Source organism: Oncorhynchus clarkii, chromosome 7 (assembly GCF_045791955.1).
Source record: "Oncorhynchus clarkii lewisi isolate Uvic-CL-2024 chromosome 7, UVic_Ocla_1.0, whole genome shotgun sequence".
In the NCBI taxonomy this organism is placed as follows: Eukaryota; Metazoa; Chordata; class Actinopteri; order Salmoniformes; family Salmonidae; genus Oncorhynchus; species Oncorhynchus clarkii.
Window position 1 is genome coordinate 15,165,122 of NC_092153.1, and position 26,500 is coordinate 15,191,621.

Below are 26,500 nucleotides of genomic sequence, written 5' to 3' on the forward strand. Positions count from 1 at the left end.
CCCAGAAGTTGATGGATCGAAACCATCCTCTGCTAAACAGTTTATTTTAAGTGCGAACAACATTTTTTTTAAATGTGTCGTTTCATGGGCATGTCTCAGTGCCATTATACTTTTTTTTTTACCTCTTCCAACAGTTCGTATAGGTCATACTGTTTACACAGTATCCCAGTGGCCTAAGATACTGGACTCCCAAGCCATGGATTGTGAGTTCTAGTCTTTTCTGATGTGGCTGAGAGCAGAGTGGCCCAGCGGAAGCGTGCTGGGCCCATAACCCAGAGGTCTCTGGATCGAAACCATCCTCTGCTAAACAGTTTATTTTAAGTGCGAACAACATTTTTAAAAAATGTGTCGTTTCATGGGCATAATGTCTCAGTGCCATTATAATTTTTTTTTACCTCTTCCAACAGTTCATATAGGTCATACTGTTTACACAGTATCCCAGTGGCCTAAGATACTGGACTCCTAAGCCATGGATTGTGAGTTCTAGTCTTTTCTGAAGTGGCTGAGAGCAGAGTGGCGCAGCGGAAGCGTGCTGGGTCCATAACCCAAGGGTCGATGGATCGAAACCATCCTCTGCTAAACAGTTCAGTTTAAGTGCGAACAACATTTTTTAAAAATGTGTCGTTTCATGGGCATGTCTCAGTGCCATTATAATTTTTTTTTTACCTCTTCCAACAGTTCGTATAGGTCATACTGTTTACACAGTATCCCAGTGACCTAAGACACTGGACTCCTAAGCCAAGGATTGTGAGTTCTAGTCTTTTCTGAAGTGGCTGAGAGCAGAGTGGCGCAGCGGAAGCGTGCTGGGCCCATAACCCAGAGGTCGATGGATCGAAACCATCCTCTGCTAAACAGCTTATTTTAAGTGCGAACAACATTTTTAAAAAATGTGTCGTTTCATGGGCATGTCTCAGTGCCATTATATATATTTTTTTACCTCTTCCAACAGTTCGTATAGGTCATACTGTTTACACAGTATCCCAGTGACCTAAGACACTGGACTCCTAAGCCAAGGATTGTGAGTTCTAGTCTTTTCTGAAGTGGCTGAGAGCAGAGTGGCGCAGCGGAAGCGTGCTGGGCCCATAACCCAGAGGTCGATGGATCGAAACCATCCTCTGCTAAACAGCTTATTTTAAGTGCGAACAACATTTTTTAAAAATGTGTCGTTTCATGGGCATGTCTCAGTGCCATTATATATATTTTTTTACCTCTTCCAACAGTTCGTATAGGTCATACTGTTTACACAGTATCCCAGTGGCCTAAGACACTGGACTCCTAAGCCATGGATTGTGAGTTCTAGTCTTTTCTGAAGTGGCTGAGAGCAGAGTGGCGCAGCGGAAGTGTGCTGGGCCCATAACCCAGAGGTCGATGGATCGAAACCATCCTCTGCTAAACAGTTTATTTTAAGTGCGAACAACATTTTTAAAAAATTTGTCGTGTCATGGGCATGTCTCAGTGCCATTATATATATTTTTTTACCTCTTCCAACAGTTCGTATAGGTCATACTGTTTACACAGTATCCCAGTGACCTAAGACACTGGACTCCTAAGCCAAGGATTGTGAGTTCTAGTCTTTTCTGAAGTGGCTGAGAGCAGAGTGGCGCAGCGGAAGCGTGCTGGGCCCATAACCCAGAGGTCGATGGATCGAAACCATCCTCTGCTAAACAGCTTATTTTAAGTGCGAACAACATTTTTTAAAAATGTGTCGTTTTATGGGCATGTCTCAGTGCCATTATATATATTTTTTTACCTCTTCCAACAGTTCGTATAGGTCATACTGTTTACACAGTATCCCAATGGCCTAAGACACTGGACTCCTAAGCCATGGATTGTGAGTTCTAGTCTTTTCTGAAGTGGCTGAGAGCAGAGTGGCGCAGCGGAAGCGTGCTGGGCCCATAACCCAGAGGTCGATGGATCGAAACCATCCTCTGCTAAACAGTTTATTTTAAGTGCGAACAACATTTTTTTTAAATGTGTCGTTTCATGGGCATGTCTCAGTGCCATTATAATTTTTTGTTTACCTCTTCCAACAGTTCGTATAGGTCATACTGTTTACACAGTATCCCAGTGGCCTAAGACACTGGACTCCTAAGCCAAGGATTGTGAGTTCTAGTCTTTTCTGAAGTGGCTGAGAGCAGAGTGGCGCAGCGGAAGCGTGCTGGGCCCATAACCCAGAGGTCGATGGATCGAAACCATCCTCTGCTAAACAGCTGATTTTAAGTGCGAACAACATTTTTTAAAAATTTGTCGTTTCATGGGCATGTCTCAGTGCCATTATATATATTTATTTACCTCTTCCAACAGTTCGTATAGGTCATACTGTTTACACAGTATCCCAGTGGCCTAAGACACTGGACTCCTAAGCCACGGATTGTGAGTTCTATTCTTTTCTGAAGTGTCTGAGAGCAGAGTGGCGCAGCGGAAGCGTGCTGGGCCCATAACCCAGAGGTCAATGGATCGAAACCATCCTCTGCTAAACAGTTTATTTTAAGTGCGAACAACATTTTTTTTAAATGTGTCGTTTCATGGGCATGTCTCAGTGCCATTATAATTTTTTGTTTACCTCTTCCAACAGTTCGTATAGGTCATACTGTTTACACAGTATCCCAGTGGCCTAAGACACTGGACTCCTAAGCCAAGGATTGTGAGTTCTAGTCTTTTCTGAAGTGGCTGAGAGCAGAGTGGCGCAGCGGAAGCGTGCTGGGCCCATAACCCAGAGGTCGATGGATCGAAACCATCCTCTGCTAAACAGCTTATTTTAAGTGCGAACAACATTTAAAAAAAATGTGTCGTTTCATGGGCATGTCTCAGTGCCATTATATATATTTATTTACCTCTTCCAACAGTTCGTATAGGTCATACTGTTTACACAGTATCCCAGTGGCCTAAGACACTGGACTTCTAAGCCACGGATTGTGAGTTCTATTCTTTTCTGAAGTGTCTGAGAGCAGAGTGGCGCAGCGGAAGCGTGCTGGGCCCATAACCCAGAGGTCGATGGATCGAAACCATCCTCTGCTAAACAGTTTATTTTAAGTGCGAACAACATTTTTTTTAAATGTGTCGTTTCATGGGCATGTCTCAGTGCCATTATATATATTTTTTTACCTCTTCCAACAGTTCGTATAGGTCATACTGTTTACACAGTATCCCAGTGGCCTAGGACACTGGACTCCTAAGCCATGGATTGTGAGTTCTAGTCTTTTCTGAAGTGGCTGAGAGCAGAGTGGCGCAGCGGAAGAGTGCTGGGCCCATAACCCAGAGGTCGATGGATAGAAACCATCCTCTGCTAAACGGTTTATTTTAAGTGCGAACAACATTTTTAAAAAAATGTGTCGTTTCATGGGCATGTCTCAGTGCCATTATATATATTTTTTTACCTCTTCCAACAGTTCGTATAGGTCATACTGTTTACACAGTATCCCAGTGGCCTAAGACACTGGACTCCTAAGCCAGGGATTGTGGGTTCAAGTCCCATCTGGGGTGGATGGAAGCAGAGTGGCGCAGCGGGAGCGTGCTGAGCCCATAACCCAGAAGTCGATGGATCGAAACCATCCTCTTCTAAACAGTTTATTTTAAGTGCGAACAACATTTTTTTTAAATGTGTCGTTTCATGGGCATGTCTCAGTGCCATTATATATATTTTTTTACCTCTTCCAACAGTTCGTATAGGTCATACTGTTTACACAGTATCCCAGTGGCCTAAGACACTGGACTCCTAAGCCATGGATTGTGAGTTCTAGTCTTTTCTGAAGTGGCTGAGAGCAGAGTGGCGCAGCGGAAGCGTGCTGGGCCCATAACCCAGAGGTCGATGGATCGAAACCATCCTCTGCTAAACAGTTTATTGTAAGTGCGAACAACATTTTTAAAAAATGTGTCGTTTCATGGGCATGTCTCAGTGCCATTATAATTTTTTGTTTACCTCTTCCAACAGTTCGTATAGGTCATACTGTTTACACAGTATCCCAGTGGCCTAAGACACTGGACTCCTAAGCCACGGATTGTGAGTTCTAGTATTTTCTGAAGTGGCTGAGAGCAGAGTGGCGCAGCGGAAGCGTGCTGGGCCCATAACTCAGAGGTCGATGGATCGAAACCATCCTCTGCTAAACAGTTTATTTTAAGTGCGAACAACATTTTTTTTAAATTTGTCGTTTCATGGGCATGTCTCAGTGCCATTATATATATTTTTTTACCTCTTCCAACAGTTCGTACAGGTCATACTGTTTACACAGTATCCCAGTGGCCTAAGACACTGGACTCCTAAGCCATGGATTGTGAGTTCTAGTCTTTTCCAAAGTGGGTGAGAGCAGAGTGGCGCAGCGGAAGCGTGCTGGGCCTCTAACCCAGAGGTCGATGGATCGAAACCATCCTCTGCTAAACAGTTTATTTAAAGTGCGAACAACATTTTTAAAAAATGTGTCGTTTCATGGGCATGTCTCAGTGCCATTCTATATATTTGTTTACCTCTTCCAACAGTTCGTATAGGTCATACTGTTTACACAGTATCCCAGTTGCCTAAGACACTGGACTCCTAAGTCATGGATTGTGAGTTCTAGTCTTTTCTGAATTGGCTGAGAGCAGAGTGGCGCAGCGGAAGCGTGCTGGGCCCATAACCCAGAGGTCGATGGGTCGAAACCATCCTCTGCTAAACAGTTTATTTTAAGTGCGAACAACATTTTTTTTAAATGTGTCGTTTCATGGGCATGTCTCAGTGCCATTATAATTTTTTGTTTACCTCTTCCAACAGTTCGTATAGGTCATACTGTTTACACAGTATCCCAGTGGCCTAAGACACTGGACTCCTAAGCCACGGATTGTGAGTTCTAGTCTTTTCTGAAGTGGCTGAGAGCAGAGTGGCGCAGCTGAAGTGTGCTGGGCCCATAACCCAGAGGTCGGTGGATCGAAACCATCCTCTGCTAAACAGCTTATTTTAAGTGCGAACAACATTTTTAAAACATTTTGTCGTTTCATGGGCATGTCTCAGTGCCATTATATATATTTTTTACCTCTTCCAACAGTTCGTATAGGTCATACTGTTTACACAGTATCCCAGTGGCCTAAGACACTGGACTCCTAAGCCATGGATTGTGAGTTCTAGTCTTTTCTGAAGTGGCTGAGAGCAGAGTGGCGCAGCGGAAGTGTGCTGGGCCCAGAGGTCGATGAATCGAAACCATCCTCTGCTAAACATCTTATTTTAAGTGCGAACAACATTTTTTTTTAATTTGTTGTTTCATGGGCATGTCTCAGTGCCATTATATATATTTTTTTACCTCTTCCAACAGTTCGTATAGGTCATACTGTTTACACAGTATCCCAGTGGCCTAAGACACTGAACTCCTAAGCCATGGATTGTGAGTTCTAGTCTTTTCTGAAGTGGCTGAGAGCAGAGTGGCGCAGCGGAAGCGTGCTGGGCCCATAACCCAGAGGTCGATGGATCGAAACCATCCTCTGCTAAACAGCTGATTTTAAGTGCGAACAACATTTTTAAAAAATGTGTCGTTTCATGGGCATGTCTCAGTGCCATTATATATATTTATTTACCTCTTCCAACAGTTCGTATAGGTCATACTGTTTACACAGTATCCCAGTGGCCTAAGACACTGGACTCCTAAGCCACGGATTGTGAGTTCTATTCTTTTCTGAAGTGTCTGAGAGCAGAGTGGCGCAGCGGAAGCGTGCTGTGCCCATAACCCAGAGGTCGATGGATCGAAACCATCCTCTGCTAAACAGTTTATTTTAAGTGCGAACAACATTTTTTTTAAATGTGTCGTTTCATGGGCATGTCTCAGTGCCATTATCATTTTTTGTTTACCTCTTCCAACAGTTCGTATAGGTCATACTGTTTACACAGTATCCCAGTGGCCTAAGACACTGGACTCCTAAGCCAAGGATTGTGAGTTCTAGTCTTTTCTGAAGTGGCTGAGAGCAGAGTGGCGCAGCGGAAGCGTGCTGGGCCCATAACCCAGAGGTCGACGGATCGAAACCATCCTCTGCTAAACAGCTTATTTTAAGTGCGAACAACATTTTTAAAAAATGTGTCGTTTCATGGGCATGTCTCAGTGCCATTATATATATTTATTTACCTCTTCCAACAGTTCGTATAGGTCATACTGTTTACACAGTATCCCAGTGGCCTAAGACACTGGACTCCTAAGCCACGGATTGTGAGTTCTATTCTTTTCTGAAGTGTCTGAGAGCAGAGTGGCGCAGCGGAAGCGTGCTGGGCCCATAACCCAGAGGTCGATGGATCGAAACCATCCTCTGGTAAACAGTTTATTTTAAGTGCGAACAACATTTTTTTTAAATGTGTCGTTTCATGGGCATGTCTCAGTGCCATTATATATATTTTTTTACCTCTTCCAACAGTTCGTATAGGTCATACTGTTTACACAGTATCCCAGTGGCCTAGGACACTGGACTCCTAAGCCATGGATTGTGAGTTCTAGTCTTTTCTGAAGTGGCTGAGAGCAGAGTGGCGCAGCGGAAGCGTGCTGGGCCCATAACCCAGAGGTCGATGGATCGAAACCATCCTCTGCTAAACAGTTTATTTTAAGTGCGAACAACATTTTTTTTAAATGTGTCGTTTCATGGGCATGTCTCAGTGCCATTATAATTTTTTGTTTACCTCTTCCAACAGTTCGTATAGGTCATACTGTTTACACAGTATCCCAGTGGCCTAAGACACTGGACTCCTAAGCCATGGATTGTGAGTTCTAGTCTTTTCTGAAGTGGCTGAGAGCAGAGTGGCGCAGCGGAAGAGTGCTGGGCCCATAACCCAGAGTTCGATGGATAGAAACCATCCTCTGCTAAACGGTTTATTTTAAGTGCGAACAACATTTTTAAGAAATGTGTCGTTTCATGGGCATGTCTCAGTGCCATTATATATATTTTTTTACCTCTTCCAACAGTTCGTATAGGTCATACTGTTTACACAGTATCCCAGTGGCCTAAGACACTGGACTCCTAAGCCAGGGATTGTGGGTTCAAGTCCCATCTGGGGTGGATGGAAGCAGAGTGGCGCAGCGGGAGCGTGCTGGGCCCATAACCCAGAAGTCGATGGATCGAAAGCATCCTCTGCTAAACAGTTTATTTTAAGTGCGAACAACATTTTTTTAAAATGTGTCGTTTCATGGGCATGTCTCAGTGCCATTATATATATTTTTTTACCTCTTCCAACAGTTCGTATAGGTCATACTGTTTACACAGTATCCCAGTGGCCTAGGACACTGGACTCCTAAGCCATGGATTGTGAGTTCTAGTCTTTTCTGAAGTGGCTGAGAGCAGAGTGGCGCAGCGGAAGCGTGCTGGGCCCATAACCCAGAGGTCGATGGATCGAAACCATCCTCTGCTAAACAGTTTATTTTAAGTGCGAACAACATTTTTTTTAAATGTGTCGTTTCATGGGCATGTCTCAGTGCCATTATAATTTTTTGTTTACCTCTTCCAACAGTTCGTATAGGTCATACTGTTTACACAGTATCCCAGTGGCCTAAGACACTGGACTCCTAAGCCATGGATTGTGAGTTCTAGTCTTTTCTGAAGTGGCTGAGAGCAGAGTGGCGCAGCGGAAGAGTGCTGGGCCCATAACCCAGAGTTCGATGGATAGAAACCATGCTCTGCTAAACGGTTTATTTTAAGTGCGAACAACATTTTTAAGAAATGTGTCGTTTCATGGGCATGTCTCAGTGCCATTATATATATTTTTTTACCTCTTCCAACAGTTCGTATAGGTCATACTGTTTACACAGTATCCCAGTGGCCTAAGACACTGGACTCCTAAGCCAGGGATTGTGGGTTCAAGTCCCATCTGGGGTGGATGGAAGCAGAGTGGCGCAGCGGGAGCGTGCTGGGCCCATAACCCAGAAGTCGATGGGTCGAAACCATCCTCTGCTAAACAGTTTATTTTAAGTGCGAACAACATTTTTTTAAATGTGTCGTTTCATGGGCATGTCTCAGTGCCATTATATATATTTTTTTACCTCTTCCAACAGTTCGTATAGGTCATACTGTTTACACAGTATCCCAGTGGCCTAAGACACTGGACTCCTAAGCCATGGATTGTGAGTTCTAGTCTTTTCTGAAGAGGCTGAGAGCAGAGTGGCGCAGCGGAAGCGTGCTGGGCCCATAACCCAGAGGTCGATGGATCGAAACCATCCTCTGCTAAACAGTTTATTGTAAGTGCGAACAACATTTTTAAAAAATGTGTCGTTTCATGGGCATGTCTCAGTGCCATTATAATTTTTTGTTTACCTCTTCCAACAGTTCGTATAGGTCATACTGTTTACACAGTATCCCAGTGGCCTAAGACACTGGACTCCTAAGCCACGGATTGTGAGTTCTAGTATTTTCTGAAGTGGCTGAGAGCAGAGTGGCGCAGCGGAAGCGTGCTGGGCCCGTAACTCAGAGGTCGATGGATCGAAACCATCCTCTGCTAAACAGTTTATTTTAAGTGCGAACAACATTTTTTTTAAATGTGTCGTTTCATGGGCATGTCTCAGTGCCATTATATATATATTTTTTACCTCTTCCAACAGTTCGTACAGGTCATACTGTTTACACAGTATCCCAGTGGCCTAAGACACTGGACTCCTAAGCCATGGATTGTGAGTTCTAGTCTTTTCCGAAGTTGGTGAGAGCAGAGTGGCGCAGCGGAAGCGTGCTGGGCCTCTAACCCAGAGGTCGATTGATCGAAACCATCCTCTGCTAAACAGTTTATTTTAAGTGCGAACAACATTTTTAAAAAATGTGTCGTTTCATGGGCATGTCTCAGTGCCATTATAATTTTTTGTTTACCTCTTCCAACAGTTCGTATAGGTCATACTGTTTACACAGTATCCCAGTGGCCTAAGATTGTGGGTTCAAGTCCCATGGGGTGGATGGAAGCAGAGTGGCGCAGCGGGAGCGTGCTGGGCCCATAACCCAGAGGTCGATGGATCGAAGCCATCCTCTGCTAAACAGGTTATTTTGAGTGCGAACAACATTTTTTTTAAATGTGTCGTTTCATGGGCATGTCTCAGTGCCATTCTATATATTTTTTTACCTCTTCCAACAGTTCGTATAGGTCATACTGTTTACACAGTATCCCAGTGGCCTAAGACACTGGACTCCTAAGCCACGGATTGTGAGTTCTAGTCTTTTCTGAAGTGGCTGAGAGCAGAGTGGCGCAGCGGAAGCGTGCTTGGCCCATAACTCAGAGGTCGATGGATCGAAACCATCCTCTGCTAAACAGTTTATTTTAAGTGCGAACAACATTTTTTTTAAATGTGTCGTTTCATGGGCATGTCTCAGTGCCATTCTATATATTTTTTTACCTCTTCCAACAGTTCGTATAGGTCATACTGTTTACACAGTATCCCAGTGGCCTAAGATTGTGGGTTCAAGTCCCATGGGGTGGATGGAAGCAGAGTGGCGCAGCGGGAGCGTGCTGGGCCCATAACCCAGAGGTCGATGGATCGAAGCCATCCTCTGCTAAACAGGTTATTTTGAGTGCGAACAACATTTTTTTTAAATGTGTCGTTTCATGGGCATGTCTCAGTGCCATTATAATTTTTTGTTTACCTCTCCCAACAGTTCGTATAGGTCATACTGTTTACACAGTATCCCAGTGGCCTAAAACACTGGACTCCTAAGCCACGGATTGTGAGTTCTATTCTTTTCTGAAGTGGCTGAGAGCAGAGTGGCGCAGCGGAAGCGTGCTGGGCCCATAACCCAGAGGTCGATGGATCGAAACCATCCTCTGCTAAACAGATTATTTTAAGTGCGAACAACATTTTTTAAAAATGTGTCGTTTCATGGGCATGTCTCAGTGCCATTATATATATTTTTTTACCTCTTCCAACAGTTCGTATAGGTCATACTGTTTACACAGTATCCCAGTGGCCTAAGACACTGGACTCCTAAGCCATGGATTGTGAGTTCTAGTCTTTTCTGAAGTGGCTGAGAGCAGAGTGGCGCAGCGGAAGAGTGCTGGGCCCATAACCCAGAGGTCGATGGATCGAAACCATACTCTGCTAAACAGTTTATTTTAAGTGCAAACAACATTTTTAAAATATGTGTCGTTTCATGGGCATGTCTCAGTGCCATTATATATTTTTTTTTACCTCTTCCAACAGTTTGTATAGGTCATACTGTTTACACAGTATCCCAGTGGCCTAAGATACTGGACTCCTAAGCCATGGATTGTGAGTTCTAGTCTTTTGTGATGTGGCTGAGAGCAGAGTCGCGCAGCGGAAGCGTGCTGGGCCCATAACCCAGAGGTCGATGGATCGAAACCATCCTCTGCTAAACATTTTATTTTAATTGCGAACAACATTTTTTTTAAATGTGTCGTTTCATGGGCATGTCTCAGTGCCATTATATATTTTTTTTTATCTCTTCCAACAGTTCGTATAGGTCATACTGTTTACACAGTATCCCAGTGGCCTAAGACACTGGACTCCTAAGCCATGGATTGTGAGTTCTAGTCTTTTCTGATGTGGCTGAGAGCAGAGTGGCGCAGCGGAAGCGTGCTGGGCCCATAACCCAGAGGTCGATGGATCGAAACCATCCTCTGCTAAACAGCTTATTTTAAGTGCAAACAACATTTTTTAAAAATTTGTCGTTTCATGGCCATGTCTCAGTGCCATTATATATATTTTTTTACCTCTTCCAACAGTTCGTATAGGTCATACTGTTTACACAGTATCCCAGTGGCCTAAGACACTGGACTCCTAAGCCATGGATTGTGAGTTCTATTCTTTTCTGAAGTGGCTGAGAGCAGAGTGGCGCAGCGGAAGCGTGCTGGGCCATAACCCAGTGGTCGATGGATCGAAACCATCCTCTGCTAAACAGTTTATTTTAAGTGCGAACAACATTTTTTTTTAAATGTGTCGTTTCATGGGCATGTCTCAGTGCCATTATATATATTTTTTTACCTCTTCCAACAGTTCGTATAGGTCATACTGTTTACACAGTATCCCAGTGGCCTAAGACACTGGACTCCTAAGCCATGGATTGTGAGTTCTAGTCTTTTCTGAAGTGGCTGAGAGCAGAGTGGCGCAGCGGAAGCGTGCTGGGCACATAACCCAAAGGTCGATGGATGGAAACCATCCTCTGCTAAACAGCTTATTTTAAGTGCGAACAACATTTTTAAAAAATGTGTCGTTTCATGGCCATGTCTCAGTGCCATTATATATATTTTTTTACCTCTTCCAACAGTTCGTATAGGTCATACTGTTTACACAGTATCCCAGTGGCCTAAGACACTGGACTCCTAAGCCATGGATTGTGAGTTCTATTCTTTTCTGAAGTGGCTGAGAGCAGAGTGGCGCAGCGGAAGCGTGCTGGGCCCATGACCCAGAGGTCGATGGATCGAAAACATCTTCTGCTAAACAGTTAATTTTAAGTGCGAACAACATTTTTAAAAAATTTGTCGTTTCATGGGCATGTCTCAGTGCCATTATAATTTTTTGTTTACCTCTTCCAACAGTTCGTATAGGTCATACTGTTTACACAGTATCCCAGTGGCCTAAGATACTGGACTTCTAAGCCATGGATTGTGAGTTCTAGTCTTTTCTGAAGGGGATGAGAGCAGAGTGGCGCAGCGGAAGCGTGCTGGGCCCATAACCCAGAGGTCGATGGATTGAAACCATCCTCTGCTAAACAGATTATTTTAAGTGCGAACAACATTTTTAAAAAATGTGTCGTTTCATGGGCATGTCTCAGTGCCATTATATATATTTTTTTACCTCTTCCAACAGTTCGTATAGGTCATACTGTTTACACAGTATCCCAGTGGCCTAAGACACTGGACTCCTAAGCCATGGATTGTGAGTTCTAGTCTTTTCTGAAGTGGCTGAGAGCAGAGTGGCGCAGCGGAAGCGTGCTGGGCCCATAACCCAGAGGTCGATGGATCGAAACCATACTCTGCTAAACAGTTTATTTTAAGTGCAAACAACATTTTTAAAATATGTGTCGTTTCATGGGCATGTCTCAGTGCCATTATATATATTTTTTTACCTCTTCCAACAGTTTGTATAGGTCATACTGTTTACACAGTATCCCAGTGGCCTAAGACACTGGACTCCTAAGCCATGGATTGTGAGTTCTAGTCTTTTGTGACGTGGCTGAGAGCAGAGTCGCGCAGCGGAAGCGTGCTGGGCCCATAACCCAGAGGTCGATGGATCGAAACCATCCTCTGCTAAACAGCTTATTTTAAGTGCGAACAACATTTTAAAAAAATTTGTCGTTTCATGGCCATGTCTCAGTGCCATTATATATTTTTATTTACCTCTTCCAACAGTTCGTATAGGTCATACTGTTTACACAGTATCCCAGTGGCCTAAGACACTGGACTCCTAAGCCATGGATTGTGAGTTCTAGTCTTTTCTGAAGTGGCTGAGAGCAGAGTGGCGCAGCGGAAGCGTCCTGGGCCCATAACCCAGAGGTCGATGGATCGAAACCATCCTCTGCTAAACAGTTTATTTTAAGTGCGAACAACATTTTTTTTAAATGTGTAGTTTCATGGGCATGTCTCAGTGCCATTATATATATTTTTTTACCTCTTCCAACAGTTCGTATAGGTCATACTGTTTACACAGTATCCCAGTGGCCTAAGACACTGGACTCCTAAGCCATGGATTGTGAGTTCTAGTCTTTTCTGAAGTGGCTGAGAGCAGAGTGGCGCAGCGGAAGCGTGCTGGGCACATAACCCAGAGGTCGATGGATGGAAACCATCCTCTGCTAAACAGCTTATTTTAAGTGCGAACAACATTTTTAAAAAATGTGTCGTTTCATGGCCATGTCTCAGTGCCATTATATATATTTTTTTACCTCTTCCAACAGTTTGTATAGGTCATACTGTTTACACAGTCTCCCAGTGGCCTAAGACACTGGACTCCTAAGCCATGGATTGTGAGTTCTATTCTTTTCTGAAGTGGCTGAGAGCAGAGTGGCGCAGCGGAAGCGTGCTGGGCCCATAACCCAGAGGTCGATGGATCGAAACCATCTTCTGCTAAACAGTTAATTTTAAGTGCGAACAACATTTTTAAAAAATTTGTCGTTTCATGGGCATGTCTCAGTGCCATTATAATTTTTTGTTTACCTCTTCCAACAGTTCGTATAGGTCATACTGTTTACACAGTATCCCAGTGGCCTAAGACACTGGACTCCTAAGCCATGGATTGTGAGTTCTAGTCTTCTCGGAAGTGGCTGAGAGCAGAGTGGCGCAGCGGAAGCGTGCTGGGCCCATAACCCAGAGGTCGATGGATCGAGACCATCCTCTGCTAAACAGTTTATTTTAAGTGCGAACAACATTTTTTTTAAATGTGTCGTTTCATGGGCATGTCTCAGTGCCATTATAATTTTTTGTTTACCTCTTCCAACAGTTCGTATAGGTCATACTGTTTATACAGTATCCCAGTGGCCTAAGACACTGGACTCCTAAGCCATGGATTGTGAGTTCTAGTCTTTTCTGAAGTGGCTGAGAGCAGAGTGGCGCAGCGGAAGCGTGATGGGCCCATAACCCAGAGGTCGATGGATCGAAACCATCCTCTGCTAAACAGTTTATTGTAAGTGCGAACAACATTTTTAAAAAATGTGTCGTTTCATGGGCATGTCTCAGTGCCATTATAATTTTTTGTTTACCTCTTCCAACAGTTCGTATAGGTCATACTGTTTACACAGTATCCCAGTGGCCTAAGACACTGGACTCCTAAGCCACGGATTGTGAGTTCTAGTATTTTCTGAAGTGGCTGAGAGCAGAGTGGCGCAGTGGAAGCGTGCTGGGCCCATAACTCAGAGGTCGATGGATCGAAACCATCCTCTGCTAAACAGTTTATTTTAAGTGCGAACAACATTTTTTTTAAATGTGTCGTTTCATGGGCATGTCTCAGTGCCATTATATATATATTTTTTACCTCTTCCAACAGTTCGTACAGGTCATACTGTTTACACAGTATCCCAGTGGCCTAAGACACTGGACTCCTAAGCCATGGATTGTGAGTTCTAGTCTTTTCCGAAGTTGGTGAGAGCAGAGTGGCGCAGCGGAAGCGTGCTGGGCCTCTAACCCAGAGGTCGATTGATCGAAACCATCCTCTGCTAAACAGTTTATTTTAAGTGCGAACAACATTTTTAAAAAATGTGTCGTTTCATGGGCATGTCTCAGTGCCATTATAATTTTTTGTTTACCTCTTCCAACAGTTCGTATAGGTCATACTGTTTACACAGTATCCCAGTGGCCTAAGATTGTGGGTTCAAGTCCCATGGGGTGGATGGAAGCAGAGTGGCGCAGCGGGAGCGTGCTGGGCCCATAACCCAGAGGTCGATGGATCGAAGCCATCCTCTGCTAAACAGGTTATTTTGAGTGCGAACAACATTTTTTTTAAATGTGTCGTTTCATGGGCATGTCTCAGTGCCATTATAATTTTTTGTTTACCTCTTCCAACAGTTCGTATAGGTCATACTGTTTACACAGTATCCCAGTGGCCTAAGACACTGGACTCCTAAGCCACGGATTGTGAGTTCTAGTCTTTTCTGAAGTGGCTGAGAGCAGAGTGGCGCAGCGGAAGCGTGCTTGGCCCATAACTCAGAGGTCGATGGATCGAAACCATCCTCTGCTAAACAGTTTATTTTAAGTGCGAACAACATTTTTTTTAAATGTGTCGTTTCATGGGCATGTCTCAGTGCCATTCTATATATTTTTTTACCTCTTCCAACAGTTCGTATAGGTCATACTGTTTACACAGTATCCCAGTGGCCTAAGATTGTGGGTTCAAGTCCCATGGGGTGGATGGAAGCAGAGTGGCGCAGCGGGAGCGTGCTGGGCCCATAACCCAGAGGTCGATGGATCGAAGCCATCCTCTGCTAAACAGGTTATTTTGAGTGCGAACAACATTTTTTTTAAATGTGTCGTTTCATGGGCATGTCTCAGTGCCATTATAATTTTTTGTTTACCTCTCCCAACAGTTCGTATAGGTCATACTGTTTACACAGTATCCCAGTGGCCTAAAACACTGGACTCCTAAGCCACGGATTGTGAGTTCTATTCTTTTCTGAAGTGGCTGAGAGCAGAGTGGCGCAGCGGAAGCGTGCTGGGCCCATAACCCAGAGGTCGATGGATTGAAACCATCCTCTGCTAAACAGATTATTTTAAGTGCGAACAACATTTTTTAAAAATGTGTCGTTTCATGGGCATGTCTCAGTGCCATTATATATATTTTTTTACCTCTTCCAACAGTTCGTATAGGTCATACTGTTTACACAGTATCCCAGTGGCCTAAGACACTGGACTCCTAAGCCATGGATTGTGAGTTCTAGTCTTTTCTGAAGTGGCTGAGAGCAGAGTGGCGCAGCGGAAGCGTGCTGGGCCCAAAACCCAGAGGTCGATGGATCGAAACCATTCTCTGCTAAACAGTTTATTTTAAGTGCGAACAACATTTTTTAAAAATGTGTCGTTTCATGGGCATGTCTCAGTGCCATTATATATATTTTTTTACCTCTTCCAACAGTTCGTATAGGTCATACTGTTTACACAGTATCCCAGTGGCCTAAGACACTGGACTCCTAAGCCAGGGATTGTGGGTTCAAGTCCCATCTGGGGTGGATGGAAGCAGAGTGGCGCAGCGGGAGCGTGCTGGCCCCATAACCCAGAGGTCGATGGATCGAAACCATCCTCTGCTAAACAGTTTATTTTAAGTGCGAACAACATTTTTAAAAAATGTGTCATTTCATGGGCATGTCTCAGTGCCATTATATATATTTTTTTTACCTCTTCCAACAGTTCGTATAGGTCATACTGTTTACACAGTATCCCAGAGGCCTATGACACTGGACTCCTAAGCCATGGATTGTGAGTTCTAGTCTTTTCTGAAGTGGCTGAGAGCAGAGTGGCGCAGCGGAAGCGTGCTGGCCCCATAACCCAGAGGTCGATGGATCGAAACCATTCTCTGCTAAACAGTTTATTTTAAGTGCGAACAACATTTTTAAAAAATGTGTCGTTTCATGGGCATGTCTCAGTGCCATTATAATTTTTTGTTTACCTCTTCCAACAGTTCGTATAGGTCATACTGTTTACACAGTATCCCAGTGGCCTAAGACACTGGACTCCTAAGCCACGGATTGTGAGTTCTAGTCTTTTCTGAAGTGGCTGAGAGCAGAGTGGCGCAGCGGAAGCGTGCTGGGCCCATAACCCAGAGGTCGATTGATCGAAACCATCCTCTGCTAAACAGTTTATTTTAAGTGCGAACAACATTTTTTTTAAATGTGTCGTTTCATGGGCATGTCTCAGTGCCATTATAATTTTTTGTTTACCTCTTCCAACAGTTCGTATAGGTCATACTGTTTACACAGTATCCCAGTGGCCTAAGACACTGGACTCCTAAGCCATGGATTGTGAGTTCTAGTCTTTTCTGAAGTGGCTGAGAGCAGAGTGGCGCAGCGGAAGCGTGCTGGGCCCATAACCCAGAGGTCGATGGATCGAAACCATCCTCTGCTAAACAGTTTATTTTAAGTGCGAACAACATTTTTAAAAAATGTGTCGTTTCATGGGCATGTCTCAGTGCCATTATAATTTTTTGTTTACCTCTTCCAACAGTTCGTATAGGTCATACTGTTTACACAGTATCCCAGTGGCCTAAGACACTGGACTCCTAAGCCACGGATTGTGAGTTCTAGTCTTTTCTGAAGTGGCTGAGAGCAGAGTGGCGCAGCGGAAGCGTGCTGGGCCCATAGCCCAGAGGTCGATGGATCGAAACCATCCTCTGCTAAAGAGTTTATTTTAAGTGTGAACAACATTTTTTTAAATGTGTCGTTTCATGGGCATGTCTCAGTGCCATTATATATATTTTTTTACCTCTTCCAACAGTTCGTATAGGTCATACTGTTTACACAGTATCCCAGTGGCCTAAGACACTGGACTCCTAAGCCATGGATTGTGAGTTCTAGTCTTTTTTGAAGTGGCTGAGAGCAGAGTGGCGCAGCGGGAGCGTGCTGGGCCCATAACCCAGAGGTCGATGGATCGAAACCATCCTCTGCTAAACAGTTTATTTTAAGTGCGAACAACATTTTTAAAAAATGTGTCGTTTCATGGGCATGTTTCAGTGCCATTATATATATTTTTTTACCTCTTCCAACAGTTCATATAGGTCATACTGTTTACACAGTATCCCAGTGGCCTAAGACACTGGACTCCTAAGCCATGGATTGTGAGTTCTAGTCTTTTCTGAAGTGGCTGAGAGCAGAGTGGCACAGCGGAAGCGTGCTGGGCCCATAACCCAGAGGTCGATGGATCGAAACCATCCTCTGCTAAACAGTTTATTTTAAGTGCGAACAACATTTTAAAAAAAATGTGTCGTTTCATGGGCATGTCTCAGTGCCATTATATATATTTTTTTACCTCTTCCAACAGTTCGTATAGGTCATACTGTTTACACAGTATCCCAGTGGCCTAACACACTGGACTCCTAAGCCATGGATTGTGAGTTCTAGTCTTTTTTGAAGTGGCTGAGAGCAGAGTGGCGCAGCGGGAGCGTGCTGGGCCCATAACCCAGAGGTCGATGGATCGAAACCATCCTCTGCTAAACAGTTTATTTTAAGTGCGAACAACATTTTTTTTAAATGTGTCGTTTCATGGCATGTCTCAGTGCCATTATAATTTTTTGTTTACCTCTTCCAACAGTTCGTATAGGTCATACTGTTTACACAGTATCCCAGTGGCCTAAGACACTGGACTCCTAAGCCAGGGATTGTGGGTTCAAGTCCCATCCGAGGTGGATGGAAGCAGAGTGGCACAGCGGGAGCGTGCTGGGCCCATAACCCAGAGGTCGATGGATCGAAACCATCCTCTGCTAAACAGTTTATTTTAAGTGCGAACAACATTTTTAAAAAATGTGTCATTTCATGGGCATGTCTCAGTGCCATTATATATATTTTTTTTACCTCTTCCAACAGTTCGTATAGGTCATACTGTTTACACAGTATCCCAGTGGCCTAAGACACTGGACTCCTAAGCCATGGATTGTGAGTTCTAGTCTTTTCTGAAGAGTCTGAGAGCTTAGTGGTGCAGCGGAAGCGTGCTGGGCCCATAACCCAGAGGTCGATGGATCGAAACCATCCTCTGCTAAACAGTTTATTTTAAGTGCGAACAACATTTTTAAAAAATGTGTCGTTTCATGGGCATGTCTCAGTGCCATTATAATTTTTTTTTTACCTCTTCCAACAGCCTCCTAAACCAGGGATTGTGGGTTCTAGTTCCATCTGGGGTCGATGGAAGCAGAGTGGCGCAGCGGGAGTGTGCTGGGCCCATAACCAAGAGGTCAATGGATCGAAACCATCCTCTGCTAAACAGTTTATTTTAAGTGCGAACAACATTTTATTTAAATGTGTCGTTTCATGGGCATGTCTCAGTGCCATTATAATTTTTTTTTTACCTCTTCCAACAGTTCGTATAGGTCATACTGTTTACACAGTATCCCAGTGGCCTAACACACTGGACTCCTAAGCCATGGATTGTGAGTTCTAGTCTTTTCTGAAGTGGCTGAGAGCAGAGTGGCGCAGCGGAAGCGTGCTGGGCCCATAACCCAGAGGTCGATGGATCGACACCATCCTCTGCTAAACAGTTTATTTTAAGTGCGAACAACATTTTTAAAAATGTGTCTTTTCATGGGCATGTCTCAGTGCCATTATATATATTTTTTTACCTCTTCCAACAGTTCGTATAGGTCATACTGTTTACACAGTATCCCAGTGGCCTAAGACACTGGACTCCTAAGCCATGGATTGTGAGTTCTAGTCTTTTCTGAAGTGGCTGAGAGCAGAGTGGCGCAGCGGAAGTGTGCTGGGCCCATAACCCAGAGGTCGATGCATCAAAACCATCCTCTGCTAAACAGATTCTTTTCAAAAATGAAACGCAAACAGAAATTAGAAAGCTAAATTTCATTTGCGTGTCTCAGTGCTATCAGTACACATTGTTTTTACTGCTTCTATCAGTTCGTACTATTTGCCAAAGTTAGACAGTGCCCCAGTAGCCTAATGGATAAGACACTGGCCTCCTAAGCCAGGGATTGTGGGTTCAAGTCCCATCTGGGGTGGATGGAAGCAGAGTGCCGCAGCGGGAGCGTGCTGGGCCCATAACCCAAAGGTCGACGGATCGAAACCATCCTCTGCTAAACAGTTTATTTTAAGTGCGAACAACATTTTTAAAAAATTTGTCGTATCATGGGCATGTCTCAGGTCAATTATATATTTTTTTTTTACCTCTTCCAACAGTTCGTATAGGTCATACTGTTTACACAGTATCCCAGTGGCCTAACACACTGGACTCCTAAGCCATGGATTGTGAGTTCTAGTCTTTTCTGAAGTGGCTGAGAGCAGAGTGGCGCAGCGGGAGCGTGCTGGGCCCATAACCCAGAGGTCGATGGATCGAAACAATCCTCTGCTAAACAGTTTATTTTAAGTGCGAACAACATTTTTTTTAAATGTGTCGTTTCATGGGCATGTTTCAGTGCCATTATATATATTTTTTTACCTCTTCCAACAGTTCGTATAGGTCATACTGTTTACACAGTATCCCAGTGGCCTAACACACTGGACTCCTAAGCCATGGATTGTGAGTTCTAGTCTTTTCTGAAGTGGCAGAGTGGCGCAGCGGAAGCGTGCTGGGCCCATAACCCAGAGGTCGATGGATCGAAACCATCCTCTGCTAAACAGTTTATTTTAAGTGCGAACAACATTTTTTAAAAATGTGTCATTTCATGGGCATGTCTCAGTGCCATTATATATATTTTTTTTACCTCTTCCAACAGTTCGTATAGGTCATACTGTTTACACAGTATCCCAGTGGCCTAAGACACTGGACTCCTAAGCCAGGGATTGTGGGTTCAAGTCCCATCCGAGGTGGATGGAAGCAGAGTGGCGCAGCTGGAGCGTGCTGGGCCCATAACCCAGAGGTTGATGGATCAAAACCATCCTCTGCTAAACAGTTTATTTTAAGTGCGAACAAATTTTTTTTTAAATGTGTCGTTTCATGGGCATGTCTCAGTGCCATTATATATTTTTTTTTTACCTCTTCCAACAGTTCGTATAGGTCATACTGTTTACACAGTATCCCAGTGGCCTAACACACTGGACTCCTAAGCCATGGATTGTGAGTTCTAGTCTTTTCTGAAGTGGCTGAGAGCAGAGTGGCGCAGCGGAAGCGTGCTGGGCCCATAACCCAGAGGTCGATGGATCGAAACCATCCTCTGCTAAACAGTTTATTTTAAGTGCGAACAACATTTTTAAAAAATGTGTCGTTTCATGGGCATGTCTCAGTGCCATTATAATTTTTTGTTTACCTCTTCCAACAGTTCGTATAGGTCATACTGTTTACACAGTATCCCAGTGGCCTAAGACACTGGACTCCTAAGCCACGGATTGTGAGTTCTAGTCTTTTCTGAAGTGGCTGAGAGCAGAGTGGCGCAGCGGAAGCGTGCTGGGCCCATAACCCAAAGGTCGATGGATCGAAACCATCCTCTGCTAAACAGTTTATTTTAAGTGCGAACAATTTTTTTTTTAAATGTGTCGTTTCATGGGCATGTCTCAGTGCCATTATAATTTTTTGTTTACCTCTTCCAACAGTTCGTATAGGTCATACTGTTTACACAGTATCCCAGTGGCCTAAGACACTGGACTCCTAAGCCAGGGATTGTGGGTTCAAGTCCCATCCGAGGTGGATGGAAGCAGAGTGGCGCAGCGGAAGCGTGCTGGGCCCATAACCCAGAGGTCGATGGATCGAAACCATCCTCTGCTAAACAGTTTATTTTAAGTGCGAACAACATTTTTAAAAAATGTTTCGTTTCATGGGCATGTTTCAGTGCCATTATATATATTTTTTTACCTCTTCCAACAGTTCGTATAGGTCATACTGTTTACACAGTATCCCAGTGGCCTAAGACACTGGACTCCTAAGCCATGGATTGTGAGTTCTAGTCTTTTCTGAAGTGGCTGAGAGCAGAGTGGCACAGCGGAAGCGTGCTGGGCCCATAACCCAGAGGTCGATGGATCGAAACCATCCTCTGCTAAACAGTTTATTTTAAGTGCGAACAACATTTTTAAAAAATGTGTCGTTTCATGGGCATGTCTCAGTGCCATTATAATTTTTTGTTTACCTCTTCCAACAGTTCGTATAGGTCATACTGTTTACACAGTATCCCAGTGGCCTAAGACACTGGACTCCTAAGCCAGGGATTGTGGGTTCAAGTCCCATCCGAGGTGGATGGAAGCAGAGTGGCGCAGCGGAAGCGTGCTGGGCCCATAACCCAGAGGTCGATGGATCGAAACCATCCTCTGCTAAACAGTTTATTTTAAGTGTGAACAACATTTTTAAAAAATGTGTCGTTTCATGGGCATGTTTCAGTGCCATTATATATATTTTTTTACCTCTTCCAACAGTTCGTATAGGTCACACTGTTTACACAGTATCCCAGTGGCCTAAGACACTGGACTCCTAAGCCATGGATTGTGAGTTCTAGTCTTTTCTGAAGTGGCTGAGAGCAGAGTGGCACAGCGGAAGCGTGCTGGGCCCATAACCCAGAGGTCGATGGATCGAAACCATCCTCTGCTAAACAGTTTATTTTAAGTGCGAACAACATTTTAAAAAAATGTGTCGTTTCATGGGCATGTCTCAGTGCCATTATATATATTTTTTTACCTCTTCCAACAGTTCGTATAGGTCATACTGTTTAAACAGTATCCCAGTGGCCTAACACACTGGACTCCTAAGCCATGGATTGTGAGTTCTAGTCTTTTCTGAAGTGGCTGAGAGCAGAGTGGCGCAGCGGGAGCGTGCTGGGCCCATAACCCAGAGGTCGATGGATCGAAACCATACTCTGCTAAACAGTTTATTTTAAGTGCGAACAACATTTTTTTTAAATGTGTCGTTTCATGGCATGTCTCAGTGCCATTATAATTTTTTGTTTACCTCTTCCAACAGTTCGTATAGGTCATACTGTTTACACAGTATCCCAGTGGCCTAAGACACTGGACTCCTAAGCCAGGGATTGTGGGTTCAAGTCCCATCCGAGGTGGATGGAAGCAGAGTGGCGCAGCGGGAGCGTGCTGGGCCCATAATCCAGAGGTCGATGGATCGAAACCATCCTCTGCTAAACAGTTTATTTTAAGTGCGAACAAATTTTTTTTTAAATGTGTCGTTTCATGGGCATGTCTCAGTGCCATTATATATTTTTTTTTTACCTCTTCCAACAGTTCGTATAGGTCATACTGTTTACACAGTATCCCAGTGGCTTAACACACTGGACTCCTAAGCCATGGATTGTGAGTTCTAGTCTTTTCTGAAGTGGCTGAGAGCAGAGTGGCGCAGCGGAAGCGTGCTGGGCCCATAACCCAGAGGTCGATGGATCGAAACCATCCTCTGCTAAACAGTTTATTTTAAGTGCGAACAACATTTTTTAAAAATGTGTCATTTCATGGGCATGTCTCAGTGCCATTATATATATTTTTTTTACCTCTTCCAACAGTTCGTATAGGTCATACTGTTTACACAGTATCCCAGTGGCCTAAGACACTGGACTCCTAAGCCATGGATTGTGAGTTCTAGTCTTTTCTGAAGAGTCTGAGAGCTTAGTGGTGCAGCGGAAGCGTGCTGGGCCCATAACCCAGAGGTCGATGGATCGAAACCATCCTCTGCTAAACAGTTTATTTTAAGTGCGAACAACATTTTAAAAAAATGTGTCGTTTCATGGGCATGTCTCAGTGCCATTATCATTTTTTTTTTACCTCTTCCAACAGCCTCCTAAGCCAGGGATTGTGGGTTCAAGTCCCATCTGGGGTGGATGTAAGCAGAGTGGCGCAGCGGGAGCGTGCTGGGCCAATAACCCAGAGGTCGACGGATCGAAGCCATCCTCTGCTAAACAGTTTATTTTAAGTGCGAACAACATTTTAAAAAAATGTGTCGTTTCATGGGCTTGTCTCAGTGCCATTATATATATTTTTTTACCTCTTCCAACAGTTCGTATAGGTCATACTGTTTACACAGTATCCCAGTGGCCTAACACACTGGACTCCTAAGCCATGGATTGTGAGTTCTATTCTTTTCTGAAGTGGCTGAGAGCAGAGTGGCGCAGCGGGAGCGTGCTGGGCCCATAACCCAGAGGTCGATGGATCGAAACCATCCTCTGCTGAACAGTTCATTTTAAGTGCGAACAACATTTTTTTTAAATGTGTTGTTTCATGGCATGTCTCAGTGCCATTATAATTTTTTGTTTACCTCTTCCAACAGTTCGTATAGGTCATATTGTTTACACAGTATCCCAGTGGCCTAAGACACTGGACTCCAAAGCCAGGGATTGTGGGTTCAAGTCCCATCTGGCGTGGATGGAAGCAGAGTGGCGCAGCGGGAGCGTGCTGGGCCCAGAACCCAGAGGTCGATGGATCGAAACCATCCTCTTCTAAACAGTTTATTTTAAGTGCGAACAACATTTTTTTTAAATGTGTCGTTTCATGGGCATGTCTCAGTTCCATTATATATTTTTTTTTTACCTCTTCCAACAGTTCGTATAGGTCATACTGTTTACACAGTATCCCAGTGGCCTAACACACTGGACTCCTAAGCCATGGATTGTGAGTTCTAGTCTTTTCTGAAGTGGCTGAGAGCAGAGTGGCGCAGCGGAAGCGTGCTGGGCCCATAACCCAGAGGTCGATGGATCGAAACCATCCTCTGCTAAACAGTTTATTTTAAGTGCGAACAATTTTTTTTTTAAATGTGTCAATTCATGGGCATGTCTCAGTGCCATTATATATATTTTTTTACCTCTTCCAACAGTTCGTATAGGTCATACTGTTTACACAGTATCCCAGTGGCCTAAGACACTGGACTCCTAAGCCATGGATTGTGAGTTCTAGTCTTTTCTGAAGAGGCTGAGAGCAGAGTGGCGCAGCGGAAGCGTGCTGGGCCCATAACCCAGAGGTCGATGGATCGAAACCATCCTCTGCTAAACAGTTTATTTTAAGTGCGAACAACATTTTTTTTAAATGTGTCGTTTCATGGGCATGTCTCAGTGCCATTATAATTTTTTGTTTACCTCTTCCAACAGTTCGTATAGGTCATACTGTTTACACAGTATCCCAGTGGCCTAAGACACTGGACTCCTAAGCCATGGATTGTGAGTTCTAGTCTTTTCTGAAGTGGCTGAGAGCAGAGTGGCGCAGCGGAAGCGTGCTGGGCCCATAACCCAGAGGTCGATGGATCGAAACCATCCTCTGCTAAACAGTTTATTTTAAGTGCGAACAACATTTTTTAAAAATGTGTCATTTCATGGGCATGTCTCAGTGCCATTATATATATTTTTTTTACCTCTTCCAACAGTTCGTATAGGTCATACTGTTTACACAGTATCCCAGTGGCCTAAGACACTGGACTCCTAAGCCATGGATTGTGAGTTCTAGTCTTTTCTGAAGAGTCTGAGAGCTTAGTGGTGCAGCGGAAGCGTGCTGGGCCCATAACCCAGAGGTCGATGGATCGAAACCATCCTCTGCTAAACAGTTTATTTTAAGTGCGAACAACATTTTAAAAAAATGTGTCGTTTCATGGGCATGTCTCAGTGCCATTATCATTTTTTTTTTACCTCTTCCAACAGCCTCCTAAGCCAGGGATTGTGGGTTCAAGTCCCATCTGGGGTGGATGTAAGCAGAGTGGCGCAGCGGGAGCGTGCTGGGCCAATAACCCAGAGGTCGACGGATCGAAGCCATCCTCTGCTAAACAGTTTATTTTAAGTGCGAACAACATTTTAAAAAAATGTGTCGTTTCATGGGCTTGTCTCAGTGCCATTATATATATTTTTTTACCTCTTCCAACAGTTCGTATAGGTCATACTGTTTACACAGTATCCCAGTGGCCTAACACACTGGACTCCTAAGCCATGGATTGTGAGTTCTATTCTTTTCTGAAGTGGCTGAGAGCAGAGTGGCGCAGCGGGAGCGTGCTGGGCCCATAACCCAGAGGTCGATGGATCGAAACCATCCTCTGCTGAACAGTTCATTTTAAGTGCGAACAACATTTTTTTTAAATGTGTTGTTTCATGGCATGTCTCAGTGCCATTATAATTTTTTGTTTACCTCTTCCAACAGTTCGTATAGGTCATATTGTTTACACAGTATCCCAGTGGCCTAAGACACTGGACTCCAAAGCCAGGGATTGTGGGTTCAAGTCCCATCTGGCGTGGATGGAAGCAGAGTGGCGCAGCGGGAGCGTGCTGGGCCCAGAACCCAGAGGTCGATGGATCGAAACCATCCTCTTCTAAACAGTTTATTTTAAGTGCGAACAACATTTTTTTTAAATGTGTCGTTTCATGGGCATGTCTCAGTTCCATTATATATTTTTTTTTTACCTTTTCCAACAGTTCGTATAGGTCATACTGTTTACACAGTATCCCAGTGGCCTAACACACTGGACTCCTAAGCCATGGATTGTGAGTTCTAGTCTTTTCTGAAGTGGCTGAGAGCAGAGTGGCGCAGCGGAAGCGTGCTGGGCCCATAACCCAGAGGTCGATGGATCGAAACCATCCTCTGCTAAACAGTTTATTTTAAGTGCGAACAACATTTTTTTTAAATGTGTCGTTTCATGGCATGTCTCAGTGCCATTATAATTTTTTGTTTACCTCTTCCAACAGTTCGTATAGGTCATACTGTTTACACAGTATCCCAGTGGCCTAAGACACTGGACTCCTAAGCCAGGGATTGTGGGTTCAAGTCCCATCCGAGGTGGATGGAAGCAGAGTGGCTCAGCTGGAGCGTGCTGGGCCCATAACCCAGAGGTCGATGGATCAAAACCATCCTCTGCTAAACAGTTTATTTTAAGTGCGAACAACATTTTTTTTAAATGTGTCGTTTCATGGGCATGTCTCAGTGCCATTATAATTTTTTGTTTACCTCTTCCAACAGTTCGTATAGGTCATACTGTTTACACAGTATCCCAGTGGCCTAAGACACTGGACTCCTAAGCCATGGATTGTGAGTTCTAGTCTTTTCTGAAGTGGCTGAGAGCAGAGTGGCACAGCGGAAGCGTGCTGGGCCCATAACCCAGAGGTCGATGGATCGAAACCATCCTCTGCTAAACAGTTTATTTTAAGTGCGAACAACATTTTTAAAAAATGTGTCGTTTCATGGGCATGTCTCAGTGCCATTATAATTTTTTGTTTACCTCTTCCAACAGTTCGTATAGGTCATACTGTTTACACAGTATCCCAGTGGCCTAAGACACTGGACTCCTAAGCCAGGGATTGTGGGTTCAAGTCCCATCCGAGGTGGATGGAAGCAGAGTGGCGCAGCGGAAGCGTGCTGGGCCCATAACCCAGAGGTCGATGGATCGAAACCATCCTCTGCTAAACAGTTTATTTTAAGTGTGAACAACATTTTTAAAAAATGTGTCGTTTCATGGGCATGTTTCAGTGCCATTATATATATTTTTTACCTCTTCCAACAGTTCGTATAGGTCACACTGTTTACACAGTATCCCAGTGGCCTAAGACACTGG

General features: G+C 44.1%; 28 non-coding genes across 28 annotated transcripts; all 28 read left to right on the forward strand.

The window, feature by feature from the left end:
* Positions 1-778: 778 nt before the first annotated feature.
* On the forward strand, positions 779-850 carry trnam-cau (transfer RNA methionine (anticodon CAU)). Its single transcript has one exon. It is a non-coding gene; the product is annotated as a tRNA-Met (tRNA).
* A 199-nt stretch (positions 851-1,049) lies between these two features.
* Positions 1,050-1,121, forward strand: trnam-cau (transfer RNA methionine (anticodon CAU)). The gene has a single exon. It is a non-coding gene; the product is annotated as a tRNA-Met (tRNA).
* Positions 1,122-1,591: 470 nt separating this feature from the next.
* trnam-cau (transfer RNA methionine (anticodon CAU)) lies at positions 1,592-1,663 on the forward strand. The gene has a single exon. It is a non-coding gene; the product is annotated as a tRNA-Met (tRNA).
* A 199-nt stretch (positions 1,664-1,862) lies between these two features.
* On the forward strand, positions 1,863-1,934 carry trnam-cau (transfer RNA methionine (anticodon CAU)). The gene has a single exon. It is a non-coding gene; the product is annotated as a tRNA-Met (tRNA).
* A 199-nt stretch (positions 1,935-2,133) lies between these two features.
* trnam-cau (transfer RNA methionine (anticodon CAU)) lies at positions 2,134-2,205 on the forward strand. Its single transcript has one exon. It is a non-coding gene; the product is annotated as a tRNA-Met (tRNA).
* A 470-nt stretch (positions 2,206-2,675) lies between these two features.
* Positions 2,676-2,747, forward strand: trnam-cau (transfer RNA methionine (anticodon CAU)). Its single transcript has one exon. It is a non-coding gene; the product is annotated as a tRNA-Met (tRNA).
* Positions 2,748-2,946: 199 nt separating this feature from the next.
* Positions 2,947-3,018, forward strand: trnam-cau (transfer RNA methionine (anticodon CAU)). Its single transcript has one exon. It is a non-coding gene; the product is annotated as a tRNA-Met (tRNA).
* Positions 3,019-3,760: 742 nt separating this feature from the next.
* trnam-cau (transfer RNA methionine (anticodon CAU)) lies at positions 3,761-3,832 on the forward strand. The gene has a single exon. It is a non-coding gene; the product is annotated as a tRNA-Met (tRNA).
* A 470-nt stretch (positions 3,833-4,302) lies between these two features.
* Positions 4,303-4,374, forward strand: trnar-ucu (transfer RNA arginine (anticodon UCU)). Its single transcript has one exon. It is a non-coding gene; the product is annotated as a tRNA-Arg (tRNA).
* Positions 4,375-5,379: 1,005 nt separating this feature from the next.
* On the forward strand, positions 5,380-5,451 carry trnam-cau (transfer RNA methionine (anticodon CAU)). Its single transcript has one exon. It is a non-coding gene; the product is annotated as a tRNA-Met (tRNA).
* A 1,012-nt stretch (positions 5,452-6,463) lies between these two features.
* Positions 6,464-6,535, forward strand: trnam-cau (transfer RNA methionine (anticodon CAU)). Its single transcript has one exon. It is a non-coding gene; the product is annotated as a tRNA-Met (tRNA).
* Positions 6,536-7,276: 741 nt separating this feature from the next.
* On the forward strand, positions 7,277-7,348 carry trnam-cau (transfer RNA methionine (anticodon CAU)). The gene has a single exon. It is a non-coding gene; the product is annotated as a tRNA-Met (tRNA).
* A 740-nt stretch (positions 7,349-8,088) lies between these two features.
* trnam-cau (transfer RNA methionine (anticodon CAU)) lies at positions 8,089-8,160 on the forward strand. The gene has a single exon. It is a non-coding gene; the product is annotated as a tRNA-Met (tRNA).
* Positions 8,161-8,359: 199 nt separating this feature from the next.
* On the forward strand, positions 8,360-8,431 carry trnat-cgu (transfer RNA threonine (anticodon CGU)). The gene has a single exon. It is a non-coding gene; the product is annotated as a tRNA-Thr (tRNA).
* Positions 8,432-9,667: 1,236 nt separating this feature from the next.
* trnam-cau (transfer RNA methionine (anticodon CAU)) lies at positions 9,668-9,739 on the forward strand. The gene has a single exon. It is a non-coding gene; the product is annotated as a tRNA-Met (tRNA).
* Positions 9,740-10,480: 741 nt separating this feature from the next.
* Positions 10,481-10,552, forward strand: trnam-cau (transfer RNA methionine (anticodon CAU)). Its single transcript has one exon. It is a non-coding gene; the product is annotated as a tRNA-Met (tRNA).
* A 5,844-nt stretch (positions 10,553-16,396) lies between these two features.
* Positions 16,397-16,468, forward strand: trnam-cau (transfer RNA methionine (anticodon CAU)). Its single transcript has one exon. It is a non-coding gene; the product is annotated as a tRNA-Met (tRNA).
* A 2,520-nt stretch (positions 16,469-18,988) lies between these two features.
* trnar-ccu (transfer RNA arginine (anticodon CCU)) lies at positions 18,989-19,061 on the forward strand. The gene has a single exon. It is a non-coding gene; the product is annotated as a tRNA-Arg (tRNA).
* A 542-nt stretch (positions 19,062-19,603) lies between these two features.
* Positions 19,604-19,675, forward strand: trnam-cau (transfer RNA methionine (anticodon CAU)). Its single transcript has one exon. It is a non-coding gene; the product is annotated as a tRNA-Met (tRNA).
* Positions 19,676-20,147: 472 nt separating this feature from the next.
* On the forward strand, positions 20,148-20,219 carry trnam-cau (transfer RNA methionine (anticodon CAU)). Its single transcript has one exon. It is a non-coding gene; the product is annotated as a tRNA-Met (tRNA).
* A 470-nt stretch (positions 20,220-20,689) lies between these two features.
* On the forward strand, positions 20,690-20,761 carry trnam-cau (transfer RNA methionine (anticodon CAU)). Its single transcript has one exon. It is a non-coding gene; the product is annotated as a tRNA-Met (tRNA).
* Positions 20,762-21,231: 470 nt separating this feature from the next.
* trnam-cau (transfer RNA methionine (anticodon CAU)) lies at positions 21,232-21,303 on the forward strand. The gene has a single exon. It is a non-coding gene; the product is annotated as a tRNA-Met (tRNA).
* A 1,012-nt stretch (positions 21,304-22,315) lies between these two features.
* trnam-cau (transfer RNA methionine (anticodon CAU)) lies at positions 22,316-22,387 on the forward strand. Its single transcript has one exon. It is a non-coding gene; the product is annotated as a tRNA-Met (tRNA).
* Positions 22,388-23,620: 1,233 nt separating this feature from the next.
* On the forward strand, positions 23,621-23,692 carry trnam-cau (transfer RNA methionine (anticodon CAU)). Its single transcript has one exon. It is a non-coding gene; the product is annotated as a tRNA-Met (tRNA).
* A 199-nt stretch (positions 23,693-23,891) lies between these two features.
* Positions 23,892-23,963, forward strand: trnam-cau (transfer RNA methionine (anticodon CAU)). The gene has a single exon. It is a non-coding gene; the product is annotated as a tRNA-Met (tRNA).
* A 199-nt stretch (positions 23,964-24,162) lies between these two features.
* trnam-cau (transfer RNA methionine (anticodon CAU)) lies at positions 24,163-24,234 on the forward strand. The gene has a single exon. It is a non-coding gene; the product is annotated as a tRNA-Met (tRNA).
* A 1,233-nt stretch (positions 24,235-25,467) lies between these two features.
* Positions 25,468-25,539, forward strand: trnam-cau (transfer RNA methionine (anticodon CAU)). The gene has a single exon. It is a non-coding gene; the product is annotated as a tRNA-Met (tRNA).
* A 740-nt stretch (positions 25,540-26,279) lies between these two features.
* On the forward strand, positions 26,280-26,351 carry trnam-cau (transfer RNA methionine (anticodon CAU)). The gene has a single exon. It is a non-coding gene; the product is annotated as a tRNA-Met (tRNA).
* Positions 26,352-26,500: the final 149 nt, after the last annotated feature.